This window comes from Anolis sagrei, chromosome 11 (genome assembly GCF_037176765.1).
Source record: "Anolis sagrei isolate rAnoSag1 chromosome 11, rAnoSag1.mat, whole genome shotgun sequence".
In the NCBI taxonomy this organism is placed as follows: domain Eukaryota; kingdom Metazoa; phylum Chordata; class Lepidosauria; order Squamata; family Dactyloidae; genus Anolis; species Anolis sagrei.
In genome coordinates this window covers 12,783,090-12,798,044 of record NC_090031.1, presented here as the reverse complement: position 1 = coordinate 12,798,044, position 14,955 = coordinate 12,783,090, and the positions used below count along the sequence as shown (strand labels likewise).

Sequence of the window (14,955 nt, the reverse complement as noted above, 5' to 3'; positions counted from 1 at the left end):
TAACTACAACTCTCAAATGTCAAGGTCTTTTAGCCCCACACTCCATCTGTGATCACATTTAGGCATATGGATTATTTGTGCCAAGTTTGGTCCAGATCCATCATTGTTTGAGTCCACAGTGCTATGTGGATGTTGGTGAACTACAAGTTCCAAACTCAATGCCAATGCCCACCAAACTCTTCCAGAATTTTCTATTGGTCGTGGGAGTTCTGTGTGGGAAGTTTGGCCCAATTTTATCATTGGTGGGGTTCAGATTGTTCTTTGGTTGTAGTTGAATTACAAATCCCAGCAACTACAACTCCAAAATGACAAAATCCATTTTTTTGAGTGATGGTCACTCCTTGGGTTAGTAGGTGTATTGTGTCCAAACTTGGTGTCAATTCTTCCAGTGGTTTTTGAGTTATGTTAATCCCACAAACAAACATTACATTTCTGTTTATATACTATGTTGCTATGTATATGTATATGTGTTTTGTGTGTGTATTAGGGCTGGGCGGTTTCGTTCGTTAATTTCGTAATTCGTTATTGATTCGTATTTAAATTAGCTTACGATCCGATATTGAGCCATGCAGGAGCAACTAAAAATCGAAACGAATTTTTCAATTTATTTCGTAATTGTTTCGTAATTGTTTCAAAATCGTTTCGAAATTGTTTCGAAATCGTTTTGAAATCGTTTCGTTATTATTTCCGCATGTCTGGTGCAAGTTTTATAGTTGTTGTTTGTTTTATCAGTGATAAAAAAATAAATTATCACACCAACAGTCAACAACAGAGGGAGAGGGAAGCTTCAGAAGTTCCCCCTGTCCCATTTGGAGGGTTTTTTAGCATATTGTGCGGTCGTGTCCGCCATTAACGAATCAATTCGTAATTGTTTCATAATTGTTTCGTAATTTCCGAAATTTTGTAAATTTTGAACTTTTTTAAAGAAAAAAATTGGAATTCTTTTAATAATCGAAACACAAAAACCCCTAAAAACGAATCGAGTTTAGAAACAAATTTTTCCGTGGTTGCCCAGCCCTAATAGATACAACAATGTAAAGAGGGGAATATATGTAAATGAACCAATGGAACTGGAAAACCTCATGGAGGAAATATTATAATCCTTGCTTGAGATGTGATTGCTTTTTTAAAAAGTAAAGATGAGTATCTTTAGATCTGTAAGAATCAGAACGATGCTCTCAGCAGCGGAAATCGCAGAAGTCCAACCTGCATGAATTACTGATGAGGGCACTGGAACTTTATTTTTCTTCCTCTTGTCTCACTGAATCTGTGGAAGGGTAATCGAGATGAACAAAACAGTCTGTTTCCGATCTGTAGCACGGTTACAGTGCAAAGGTCTCATCCTGTCTTGCTTTCTGTGTATTTAATGCACAAAGAGGAAAGAGAGAAAAGGAGGCAGAAAAGGAAAGAGGGAGGAAGAGAGAGAGAACTGGAGGCATAGCTATGAGGATGGGCCAAAAAATAATGCCTCAATTGTTCTAACTTTTCTTTCTTTCACAGCTGCTGGACTATTTATGCATGCTATCTCAGCGGCTTTCGATACCATCGATCATGGTATCCTTCTGGGTCGACTCTCTGGGATGGGTCTCGGTGGCACGGTTTTGTCGTGGCTCCGGTCCTTCCTGGAGGGACGATCCCAGATGGTGAAGCTGGGAGATGCCTGCTCGGACCCCTGGCCTTTGACCTGTGGGGTCCCGCAAGGCTCTATTCTGTCTCCCATGCTTTTTAACATCTACATGAAACCGCTGGGAGAGGACATCTGGAGTTTTGGAGTTGGGTGCCACCTCTACGCAGATGACACACAACTCTACTACTCTTTTCCACCTAATTCCAAGGAGGCCCCTCGAGTGCTGGACGAGTGCCTGGCCGCTGTGTCTATCTGGATGAGGAGGAACAAGCTGAAGATCAATCCCGACAAGACAGAGGTCCTCCTGGTCGATCGCAAACCGGATCAGGGTATAGGGTGGCAACCTGTGTTGGACGGGGTAACACTCCCCCTGAAGCCTCAGGTCCGCAGTCTGGGAGTCCTCTTGGATTCATCGCTCACGCTTGAGGCTCAGGCGTTGGCGGTATCCGGGAGGGCTTTTGCACAATTGAGACTCGTGCGCCAGCTGTGACCGTACCTCGCGAAGGCTGATCTGGCCGGGGTTGTCCATGCCTTGGTCACCTCTAAATTGGATTACTGTAATGCGCTCTACGTGGGGCTGCCCTTGAAAATGGCTCGGAAATTCCAACTGGTCCAACGGGCAGCAGCCAGGATGTTAACTGGCGCTCCTTACAGAGAGAGGTCAACCCTCCTGTTCAAGGAGCTCCACTGGCTGCCGTTTATTTTCCGAGCCCAATTTAAGGTGCAGGTGCTTACCTTCAAAGCCCTAAACAATTTGGGACCAACCTACCTGCGTGACCGCATCTCCGTCTATGAACCCACACGTTCACTTCGTTCATCCGGAGAGGCCCTGCTCGTGATTCCGCCTGCGTTGCAGGTGCGTTTGGTGGGGACTCGAGACAGGGCCTTTTCTGTGGTGGCCCCCCGACTCTGGAACACCCTCCCAAAAGATCTTAGACAGGCCCCTACATTGGCAGTCTTCAGAAAGAACTTGAAGACCTGGCTGTTCCGATGTGCCTTCCCAGATTAGGAATCTCCAATAACAAGTCCCAGAAGCACTTTATTAGAACTAAGATTGCTGAACACTGCACTTACCCTATAATCCTTACATACCTCCTGTCACATCAGCACTTTTAATCTTGTACCCATTACTCTGGCACGGCCCAGTTTTATAGTGTCTTGATCTATTGTTTATTGCTTGTTGTTAATATTGTTTTAACTTTTTTTAATTTGCTTTAGGTGTTGTATTGTTGTGTTGTGTTTTGAGGCCTTGGCCTATGTAAGCTGCATCGAGTCCTTCGGGAGATGCTAACGGGTACAAATAAAGTTAATAATAATAATAATTAATTAATAGAGCATATCTCAACCTTCCTAATGCCGGGACCCCTTAAAACAGTTTCTCATGTTGTGCTGTCCCCGCAAACATAAAATTATTTTTGTTGTTATTTCACAAGTGTCATTTTGCTGCTGTTATGAATTGTAAGGTAAATATCTGATATGCAGGATGGACCAAATTCACTGGACCAAATTTGGCACAAATGTTTGATATACCCAAATGTGAACTCTGGTGGAATTTGGAGAAAACAGTCCTTGACATTTGGGAATTGTAGTTGCCGGGATTTATAGTTCACTTACAATCAAAGAGCACTCTGAACTCCACTAACAATGGTAATGAAATGCGGAGGATTTATTGTTTTATGATGTTTTTATTGATGTTATTATGTAGTGAATTTTTATCTATGTTTAAATGTTTTAGCTATTTTTATATTGTTACTAGCTGTCCCCTGCCACGTGTTGCTGTGGCCCAGTCTGTTGATCTGGAAAATAAAGTAATCAAAAAGTGTTGGTTTCTAATATATGTAATTTCTTTATGCTTGCGGGTAAACAGTTTTTCTTGCTGTTTCTTTGTCAGTGTTGATGTGGAGATTGTCTGGTTTGCCAACTCTGGCATATGTAACATATCATAGTCCTTCTTTAAGGGTCCCTTTCAAATCTATGATACTATATCTGTGGATGTGTGAATCCTATCTATCTATCTATCTATCTATCTATCTATCTATCTATCTAAATATATATCTATGTCTGGATGGCTCTTTGTCAGGAGGGCTTTGATTACGTTTTCTTGCCCTGATGAAGGGAGTTGGATTGTTGGTCTTAAGTATTTTCTGTTGGTCATGGGGGTTCTGTGTGGGAAGTTTTCCCCGATTCTGTCATTCGTGGGGTTCAGAATGCTCTTTGATTGTAGGTGAACTGTGAATCCCAGTGATTACAACTCTCAAATGTCAAGATCTATTTCCCCCAAACTCCATCTGTCTACATATTTGGGTGTATTAAGCGCTTGTGCCAAGTTTGGTCCAGATCCATCATTGTTTGAGTCCACAGTGCTCTCTAGATGTAGGTGAACCACAACTCCCAAACTCAAGGTCAATGCCCACCAAACCCTTCCAGTATTTTCTGTTGGTCAGGGGAGTTCTGTGTGCCAAATTTGGTTCAATTCTATCGTTGATGGAGTTCAGAATGCTCTTCGATTGTAGGTGAACTATAAATCCCAGCAACTACAACTCCCAAATGACAAAATTATAATTTTTGAGTGATGATCACTCCTTGTGTTGTGAGACGTTTTGTTGCCAAATTTGGTGTGATTTCGTTCATTGGTTCTTTTGTTTTTAAGGCACTCATTATGCACAGAGCATTTTTATATATATAGTTGGGCATCGAATTGTGCCGTTCTGTAAACCGCCATGAATGGCGGTATAAAAATATAGTAAATAAATAAATATTTCCAAAATGGTTTCAATGCCTGGGTTAAACTGTGGCACAAATGTGTGCAAATTGATGGTGACGATGTTGAATGGTCGTTTTGGGTAGAGGATATTTCAGGTTATGATACAGAGCAACTTCTGCTGTTATAGGTTCATTCATAACATTTTTATGACACAGAAGGCAAAACTTTTTGACCCTTCCTCGTCCATTGCTGTTTTCACATTCTGTCCAGAAATATTACTTTCTGTGCAGAAAATTCTGTTTTTGTGGATGTATAAATTTTGCACAAACTAAGCTTCACATTGTGATGTCGACGGCTTTCATGGCCGGAATCACTGGGTTGTTGTAGGTTTTTCCGGGCTATATGGCCATGTTCTAGAGGCATTTTCTCCTGACGTTTCGCCTGCATCTATGGCAAGCATCCTCAGAGGTAGTGAGGTCTGTTGGAACTAGGAAAAAGGGGTTTATATATCTGTGGAATGACCATGGTGGGACAAAGGACTCTGGTCTACTGGAGCTAGGTGTCAATGTTTCAACTGACCAGAGATTTTTGGCTACTAATATTAAAAACTCTAAAATTACAACAGCAAAATAACAGAGAGTAAACAATCAGGCACATCTAATCACCTCTCAACAAAAGATTCCCCCAGGCACTGCCAAGCCATCAAATACTAATTAAGGTGGTCAGTTGAAACATTCACACCTAGCTCCAGCAGACAAAAGTCCTTTGTCCCACCCTGGTCATTCCACAGATATATAAACCCTTTTTTCCTAGTTCCAACAGACCTCACTACCTCTGAGGATGCTTGCCATAGATGCAGGTAAAATGTCAGGCGAAAATGCCTCTAGAACATGGCCATATAGCCCGGAAAAACCTACAACAACCCAGCTCCACATTGTGAGTTTGTCCCAATGAGAACTAGTAAAATGACTTGTTGATTCCTTCAATTAGGGGGGAATTGCATCCCTTGTTTGAAAATAAAAATCTCAGGCTGCATTTGAAAAATTCAGAGCAAATCTGAACAGTAACTGACTCTGTTTCAGTTTGTATGTTCGTCAAATTAGGCGAGTTCGCTTTAAACTGCAGACAGAACAAGATTTCCAGGTCTCTTTAAAGAAAAGGATGAGAAATGCTTCATGAAAGATTTATGGGCTATCAGAACTGCCAAGAGAATAATTACTATCCGGGCATTGCAGCTATTTGACATTCTCCAAACAAATAAATAAGCAAACAAGAAATGCACAAATACTCCCAATGGCTCCTGCAGGAAGAATTAATCCGAAGGAAGGAGAAAAGATTGGGGAGAAGATGAAGCTTCCAAGGAAGTTGAAGAAACTCTATTTGTCGGTGGAAATCAAAGCATGACTTGTAGTGCGTTGGTTTCTGGATGACATCAATTACCTGGATCAGTCACAGTCTGGCTTCAGACCTGGTCACGGCACTGAGACGGCTTTGGTCGCCTTGGTGGATGACCTCCGCAGAGAGCTGGACAGGGGGAGTGTGACTCTGTTGGTTCTCTTGGACATCTCAGTGGCTTTCGATACCATCAATCATGGTATCCTTCTGGGACGACTCTCCGGGATTGGCCTTGGTGGCACGGTTCTATCATGGCTTTGTTCTTTCCTGGAGGGTTGTTTCCAGTTGGTGAAGTTGGGAGACACCTATTCGGACCCCTGGCCTTTGACCTGTGGGGTCCCGCAAGGTTCCATTCTATCTCCCATGCTTTTTAACTAGGCCTGTTTGATCAAGAAAAAATTTGTTTCTAAAATCGATTTGTAATTGGGGTGTTTTTTTGTTTCGATATTTAAAATATTTACAAAACTTTCCAAAAAAATGTTTTGTTATTTACGAAAATTCGTAAATATTTACAAAACATTTTAGAAACAAATTTTTTCTTGATCAAACAGGCCTAAGATAAACTGAAACTCCATTTGCCTAGTTTCCAACAGACCTCTGAGGATGCCTGCCATAGATGTGGGCAAAATGTCAGGAGAGAATGCTTCTGGAACATGGTCATACATACAGCCCTGAAAACTCACAGGCAAAAGAGCCTGAAAACTCACAGCAAGAGCGCCATCCGATCAGCTCCTGCTCCCTCCTCCTCCTCCTCCTCCTCCTGGCACTTCCTGCACGAGCGCCATCCGATCAGCTCCGGCTCCTGCTCCCTCCTCCTCCTCCTCCTCCTCCTCCTCCTCCCAGCTGTGTTGCAGGAAGTGCCAGGAGGAGGAGGAGGAGGAGGAGGGAGCAGGAGCCGGAGCTGATCAGATGGCGCGTGCGCGCGCGCGCCATCCAATCGGCTCTGGCTCCTGCGCCCTCCTCCTCCTCTTCCTCCTCCCAGCTGTGTTGCTCGCGCCGCCCCTTCGCCCCGCCCGCCCCATTTACTGCTGGGGTGCTTGGGAGCGCCAGATTGGCTCCCAGGCACCAGCAGCACAGCAGCCTCACCCATTAACGACACGAGCTGAAGCTCGTAAAAAAAAATGGGGCTGCTGTTTCGATATTTTCAAACCCTTCCGGGTTTGAAAATATGTTTTGATATCGCGTCGGATATGCTAAAAATAATGAATAAATTACGAAAAAACGAATTAACGAACGAAAACGGACAGGCCTATTTTTAACATCTACATGAAACCGCTGGGTGAGGTCATCCAGAGTTTTGGAGTTGGTTGCCATCTCTACGCAGATGACACACAACTCTACTACTCCTTTCCACCTAATTCCAAGGAAGCCCCTCAAGTGCTGGATGAGTGTCTGACCGCTATGGCTGTCTGGATGAGGAAAAACAAGCTGAAGATCAATCCCGACAAGACAGAGGTCCTCCTGGTCGATCGTAAACCGGATCGGGGTATAGAGTAGCAACCTGTGTTGGACAGGGTCACACTCCCCCTGAAGTCACAGGTCCGCAGTTTGGGAGTCTTCCTGGACTCATCACTGTTGCTTGAAGCTCAGGCGTCGATGCATCACACAGTAGACACATGTGTCTAGGACTGTGTCCGACGTGTGATCCAATACAACAACAACAACCACAATAATAATGATAATAATAATAATACCCACCTCTTCTTGTGACTCGAGGCAGTGTACAAAAGCCATCATATTGCCTGATCTGCCTATGAAGAGATCAGAGGCTCCTGAAGGATTTTCCCAAGTGGTTGACTTTCTTACCCCAGGACATCATTTTAAGACAAGAAAGCACTACACATCTTCCCTAAAGCCGCTTGGCAAGGATAGGGAAATAGGTGAATTTTTTCACTTTTCAGTGCCACGGAAAGCTTTCAAAAAGAGCAAATTGATGCTAAGTGCCTGCACCCTGCCAGTCCTGACATAAAAAGCAGTGCTTTGCTAATTAGCCAAGTAGAACACCATAGCCAACAGGTTCAAACATTGCATAGCTTGAAGTAGGCAAAAAAAGCCATGCTGCCAACCAAATATAACAATGAGGAGTGGCTTAGGGAGTTGAGTCCCTTTGGGGAGATAGGGCAACATATAAATAATAATAATAATAATAATAATAATAATAATAATAATAATAATTAAAGATCGAACTGCAAAGACTCTGGCACAAGCCAGTAAAGGTGGTCCCAGTGGTGATCGGCACACTGGGTGCAGTGCCTAAAGACCTTGGCCTGCACTTAAACACAATCGGCGCTGACAAAATTACCATCGGCCAGCTGCAAAAGGCCACCTTACTGGGATCTGCACGCATTATTTGCCGATACATCACACAGTCCTAGACACTTGGGAAGGGTCCAACGTGTGATCCAATTCAACAGCCAGCAGAATGTCTGCTGTGGACTCATCTTGTTGTGTTTCAAATAATAATAATGTTTAACCTGGAGAGAAAAGAAGCTGAAAGTGAGCGTGTTGAAATATCTGAAAGGTCACATTGAGGAAGAGGAAAATTTGTGTTCTACTGAGCAATGGGTTCAAATTCCAGGAAGAGAAATTCCACCTAAACATCAGGAAGACCTTCCTATGAGTAAATTTATCAGTGGAATATGCTGCCTGGGAGTCCAGTGGCAGTCCAAAATATACATTACAGCGCATGCACAGAACCATATATGTGTGTGTGTGTGTGTGTATTAGCCATCCCCTGCCGCGCATTGCTGTGGCCCACATGGGGGTTCTGTGTATGAGGTTTGGCCCAATTCTATCATTGGTGGGGTTCAAAATGCTCTGTGATTGTAGGTGAACTATAAATCCCAGCAACTACAGCTCGCAAATGTCAAGATTCAATTTTCCCCAAACTCCACCAGTGTTCACATTTGGGCATATTGAGTATTCGTGTAGAGTTTGGTCCAGATCCATTGTTGTTTGAGTCCACAGTGATCTCCCCCAATGTAGGTGAACTACAACTCCAAAACCAAAGGACACAACCCAGCAAACCCTTCCAGTATTTTCTGTTGGTCAGGGGAGAACTGTGTGTCAAGTTTGGTTCAATTCCAACGTTGGTGGGGTTCAGAATGTTCTTTGATTGTAGGTGAACTATAAATCCCAGCAACTACAACTCCCAAATGACAAAATCATAATTTTTGAGTGTTGGTGGTCACTCCTTGTGTTGTGAGATGTTTTGTTGCCAAATTTGGTGTGATTTCGTTCATTGGTTCTCATATACACAGATTGGGCCACAGCAACACATGGCAGGGGACGGCTAGTAATAAATAAATATATCATCCATTTGCATATTCTTGGCCTTTGTTTCTTGTCCCACTCTTGGTTCCAGGTTGTGTCAGCTTCCTGCTTTGTCATTTCTCCTCCTCGACCCCTTTCCTTTCTGGTGTGATTAACTGAAATGAAAGATATAATCCTCCAAATGAATAATTGATCGTCCAGCAAACCTGCTCGCCACCTCCCCGCTAAAACCACACACACATTCTCTGGTTCTCCTCTTAATTTACTTGGTTTATACCAACTGATGACAGAAGCCCATTGTTTTGCTGAAACATTAACTTCACAAAGTCATTCCTCTCCCATCTGTGGCACTAAAATTAATGATTCCCTCTGCAACATCTGTTTAATTAACTATCGGTACCATAGAAGAGGCATCCAAATACCCCTGTGACTAAATCAGGCTCAAATTAGGGAAATACGATGTTAAATTGTATCAGAGAGAAGCAGAGATTATCCTTTTGAGCGTTGACATTCATTAGCTCCCAGCCACCCCATGCATCTTCATAATGAAAAAGTGTCAGATGCTCTTCGCCATAAAGTTTTCATTTAAGGGCTGCCGGCCTTTTCCCGGACAGCGATTGAAAAAAGGAGGCGGGGGCGGAGACCCGGACAGTGGTCAGCATTCCATCATCTTTCCTGATGGATCGTTTGCCGGGGAGAACAATGCAGGTAAAGCATCTCAGCAGATGCCTCAGCAGATCACAGGAGCTGTCTTCATAGACCTGTCAGCGGCTTATGATACTGTAAACCACCGCCTCCTCCTGAGAAAAAGGTATAATATCACAAAGGACTACCACCTCACCCGCCTCATAGGAAACCTGCTACAAAACAGGAGCTTTTTTGTTGAGTTCCAGAGCCAGAGAAGCAGATGGCGGAAACAGAAGAACGGCCTGCCTCAGGGGAGCGTGCTTGCTCCATCCATGTTCAACATCTACACAAATGATTACTGCAACGCTCTCTACGTAGAGTTGCCTATGAAGATATCCCGGAAGCTCCAACTAGTCCAACGTGCGGCAGCCAGAATGCTAACATTAGCAGGGTACAGGGAGCATACTACTCCTCTGTTGCGCCAGCACCACTGGCTGCCAATTAGCTTCCGAGCACAATTCAAAGTGCTTGTGTTAACCTATAAAGCCCTAAACGACTCCGGCCCAGTTTACCTGTCAGAACGTATTCTCCCCTATGAACCATCTAGATTGTTAAGATCGTCTGGAGGGGCCCTGCTCTCGGTCCCACCAGCCTCTCAGACGCGTCTGGTGGGGACGAGGGACAGGGCCTTCTCGGTGGTGGCCCCTCGACTCTGGAACTCTCTCCCACTGGAGATCAGAACTGCCCCCTCCATTCTGTCGTTCAGAAAATGGGTGAAAACCTGGCTATGGGGTTTGGCTTTCGACAAGTGAATCAATATGTCTGTGATCGGATAGATGACGATAAATGATGGACAACGAATTCGCTATGATGACTGACCATTGTTATTATGTGATTGCATTTTGCTATTATAACGTTTTAATTGAATATGTTATATGATGTTTTTAATGATTGTTTTGTGATTTTATTGTTGGAAACTGGCCCGAGTCCCCCGATAGAGGGGAGAAGACCCGAATACAAAATTGCTAAATAAATAAATAAATAAATAAATGACCAACCACTGCCAGAAGGGACAGAGAGTTTCATTTATGCTGATGATCGTGCCATTACTGCTCAAGCAGGGAACTTTGAGATGGTTGAACAGAAACTCTCTGAAGCTCTAGGTGCTCTTACTGCCTACTACAGGGAAAACCAGCTGATCCCTAATCCATCTAAAACACAGACATATGCTTTTCATCTCGAGAACAGACAAGCATCCCGAGCTCTGAGGATTACCTGGAAAGGAATCCCACTGGAGCATTGCAGCGCACCCAAATACCTGGGAGTCACTCTGGACCGTGCCCTGACCTACAAGAAGCACTGCCTGAATATCAAGCAAAAAGTGGGTGCTAGAAACAATATCATACGAAAGCTGGCTGGCACAACCTGGGGATCACAACCAGACACAGTGAAGACATCTGCCCTTGTGCTATGTTACTTTGCTGCTGAGTATGCATGCCCAGTGTGGAACATATCTCACCACACTAAAACAGTGGATGTGGCTCTTAATGAGACATGCCGCATTATAACGGGTTGTCTGCACCCTACACCACTGGGGAAATTACACTGCTTAGCCGATATTGCACCACCTGACATCCGCCGGGAAGTAGCAGCCAATAGTGAAAGGACCAAGGCAGTGACATCTCCAGCTCATCCCTTGTTTGGGTATCAGCCAGCACATCAATGACTTAAATCAAGAAATAGTTTTCTAAGATCTACAGAGACAATCGCTGGAACATCTCAGGAAGCGAGAGTCCAAAAGTGGCAGGCTCAAACTCAGAACCTCAATCAATGGCTGATACCCAATGAGAGACTCCCCCCTGGGCACACAGAAGACTGGGCAACTTGGAGGGTGCTGAACAGACTGCGCTCTGGCACCACGAGATGCAGAGGCAACCTTCAGAAATGAGGCTACAAAGTGGAATCCACGACATGCGAGTGTGGAGAAGAGCAAACCACTAACCACCTGCTGCAATGCAACCTCATGCACAATGAAGGACCTCCTTGCGGCAACACCAGAGGCACTCCAAGTGGCCAGATACTGGTCAAAGGACATTTAATCAACTACCAAGCTTGCAAACTATGTGCTTTTGTATGTTTGTTTGTTTGTTCTGTCAAAAATGTAATACAACTGTTCGGTTGCCTGTCACGATAAATAATAATAATAAAAATCTTAGCAGATGTGATTCACAACTTCAGGCCAAGTCAAATCAAGTCATGTCCATTGAGCCAATGGCCTTTGTAATTATAGCAAATACAATAGAGTCCAGAGCAGAAGACATAATCCATAAAGTTCCTAATACCAAGACGGAAACAATTGGCTTTGAGAGTTTGGCTCGAGTCAAGTTGGATTTTATTTCCTTCATGCCCATGGTCATTGCAATTAATAACAAATACAAAACAATACATACTAGAGGACATAATCCAGGAAAAGCTCGCTAATGCTAACACTAAAACCATCTCGTTAGTAAAAGAGCTAAAATACAGCGGCGGTAGTAAAACAAATATAAACAGCATTGCTAAAAGGACTTTAAATGCAAATAAGGTTGTTAAATTCATTTTAAAAGTTTGTGTGTGCGTGTAAAATTGGACAGTTTAAACCTCAGGATTTAACTATTGATTTTATTCGAGCAACAATTGCTTACAAAATGGCTGCTTTTAACATGACCACGGGATCATAGTCTCCAAGAATGAAGTTTACATAGAAATGGCGCTTTTCACTGAGAAGACGGAAACCAAGATGGCGGAAGTGGAGCAGAAGAAGAAGCAGACCTTCTGGAAGTTCACATACTTGGGTGTTGATCTGGATCAGCTCTTTGACATGTCCTATGAGCAGCAAATACTTGCCAGTACAACACTTGCCAGCGCCAAAGGCTGAACTGGGGCCTGCGCCGCAAGCAGCACTCTCTACAACAATGGTTCTCAACCTGGGGTCCCCAGATGTTTTTGGCTTACAATTCCCAGAAATCCTAACAGCTGGTAAACTGGCTGGGATTTCTGGGAGTTGTAGGCCAAAAATATCTGGGGACCCAAGGTTGAGAACCACTGCTCTACAAGGCCAAGAAGGAGGCCCCACTGATGAAGAAGCTCAAGGTGGTCAAGACCCACCTGCAAGACATGATCATCCTCCATAACATGGTGGACAGCATGGTGGGCGTCTACAATGGGAAGACCTTCAATCAGGTGGAGACAAGCCTGAGATGATTGGCCACTACCTGTGAGAGTTCTCCATCACCTACAAGCTGGAGAAGTACGGCAGGCTAGGGATTGGGGCCACCCACTCATCTTGCTTCATCCCTCTCAGGTAATGCACCTTTGGGAATAACGTTGATGTGTTGCCTTGGTTCTTCATGCTCATTTTGAGTATTGCAAAAGTACTGCTCCTCTTGGAGTGATGCATTTGGTGTAGATGGAGGGTTTTGACCTATTATTATTATTATTATTATTATTATTATTATTATTATTATTATTCAAATCTAATGTTTGTTACACTGCACATAGAAATGGTGTTCTCCTACTAGAAATTGTGCTTTCCCTGAGAAAACTGAAGCCAAGATGGTGGAAGTGGAGCAGAAGAAGAAGTAGAGCTTCTGAAAGTTCATAAACTGAAGCGTTGATCTGGATCAGCTCCTCAACATGTCCTATGAGCAGCAAATACAGCTGTACAACGCCCGTCAGCGCCAAAGGCTGAACTGGGGCCTGTGCCGCAAGCAGCACTCCCTGTTGAAGCACCTGTGCAAGGCCAAGAAGGAGGCTCCGCTGATGGAGAAGCCCAAAGTGGCCAAGACCCAACTGCAAGACATGATCACCCTCCCCGAGATGGTGGGCAGGATGGTGGGCATCTACAATGGGAAGAACTTCAACCAGGTGGAGGTCAAGCCCGAGATGATCGGTCACTATCTAGGGAGGTTCTCTATCACCTACAAGCTGGTGAAGCACAGCAGACCAGGGATTGGGGCCACCTACTCATCTTACTTCATCTCTCTCAAGTAATCATCCTCCCCAAGATGGTGGGCAGCATGGTGGATGTCTACGATGGGAAGACCTTCAATCAGGTGGAGATCAAGCCCAAGATGATTGGCCACTACCTGTGGAAGTTCTCCATTACCTACAAGCTGGAGAAGTACGGTATACTAGGGATTGGGGCCACCCACTCATCTTGCTTCATCCCTCTCAGGTAATGCACCTTTGGGAATAACGTTGATGTGTTGCCTTGGTTCTTCATGCTCATTTTGAGTGTTGCAAAAGTACTGCTCCTCTTGGAGTGATGCTTTTGGTGTAGATGGAGGGTTTTGACCTATTATTATTATTATTATTATTATTATTCAGACCTAATGTTTGTTACACTGCACATAGAAATGGGGTTCTCCTACTAGAAATGGTGCTTTCCCTGAGAGAACTGAAACCAAGATGGTGGAAGTGGAGCAGAAGAAGAAGTAGACCTTCTTGTTGTTCATTCGTTCAGTCGTCTCCAACTCTTCATGACCTCATGGACCAGCCCACTCCAGAGCTCCCTGTCGGCCGTCACCATCCCAGGTCCTACAAGGTCAGTTCAGTCACTTCAAGGATGCCATCCATCCATCTTGCCCTTGGTCAGCCCCTCTTCCTTTTGCCTTCCACTTTCCCCAGCATAATTGTCTTCTCTAGGCTTTGCTGTCTCCTCATGATGTGACCAAAGTACTTCAACTTTGTCTCTAGTATCCTTCCCTCCAATGAGCAGTCGGGCTTTATTTCCTGGAGGATGGACTGGTTGGATCTTCTCACAGTCCAAGGTACTCTCAGAACTTTCCTCCAGCACCACAGTTCAAAAGCATCTATCTTCCTTCGCTCAGCCTTCTGGAAGTTCATAAACTGAAGCGTTGATCTGGATCAGCTCCTCAACATGTCCTATGAGCAGCAAATATGGCTGTACAACACCTGCCAGTGCCAAAGGCTGAACTGGGGCCTGTGCCGCAAGCAGAACTCCCTGTTGAAGCACTTGTGCAAGGCCAAGAAGGAGTTCCCGCCGATGGAGAAACCCGAGGCTGAAGTGCCTGTGCAAGTCCAAGAAGGAGGCCCTGCTGATGGAGAAGCCCAAGGTGGCCAAGACCCAACTGCAAGACATGATCACCCTCCCCAAGATGGTGACCAGCATGGTGGGCATCTACAATGGGAAGAAATTCAACCAGGTGGAGATCAAGCCCGAGATGTTCGGTCACTATCTAGGGGGGTTCTCCCCCTAGAAGCTGGTGAAGCATGGCAGACCAGGGATCGGGGCCACCTACTCATCTCACTTCATCTCTCTCAAGTA

The 14,955-nt window shown here is 44.5% G+C and overlaps 2 pseudogenes; both read left to right on the top strand.

Annotated features, from left to right (window-relative positions):
- The first annotated feature begins 12,357 nt into the window (after positions 1-12,357).
- On the top strand, positions 12,358-12,973 carry LOC132763926 (small ribosomal subunit protein uS19-like; annotated as a pseudogene).
- A 229-nt stretch (positions 12,974-13,202) lies between these two features.
- LOC132763927 (small ribosomal subunit protein uS19 pseudogene) lies at positions 13,203-13,658 on the top strand (annotated as a pseudogene).
- The last annotated feature ends 1,297 nt before the right edge of the window (positions 13,659-14,955 follow it).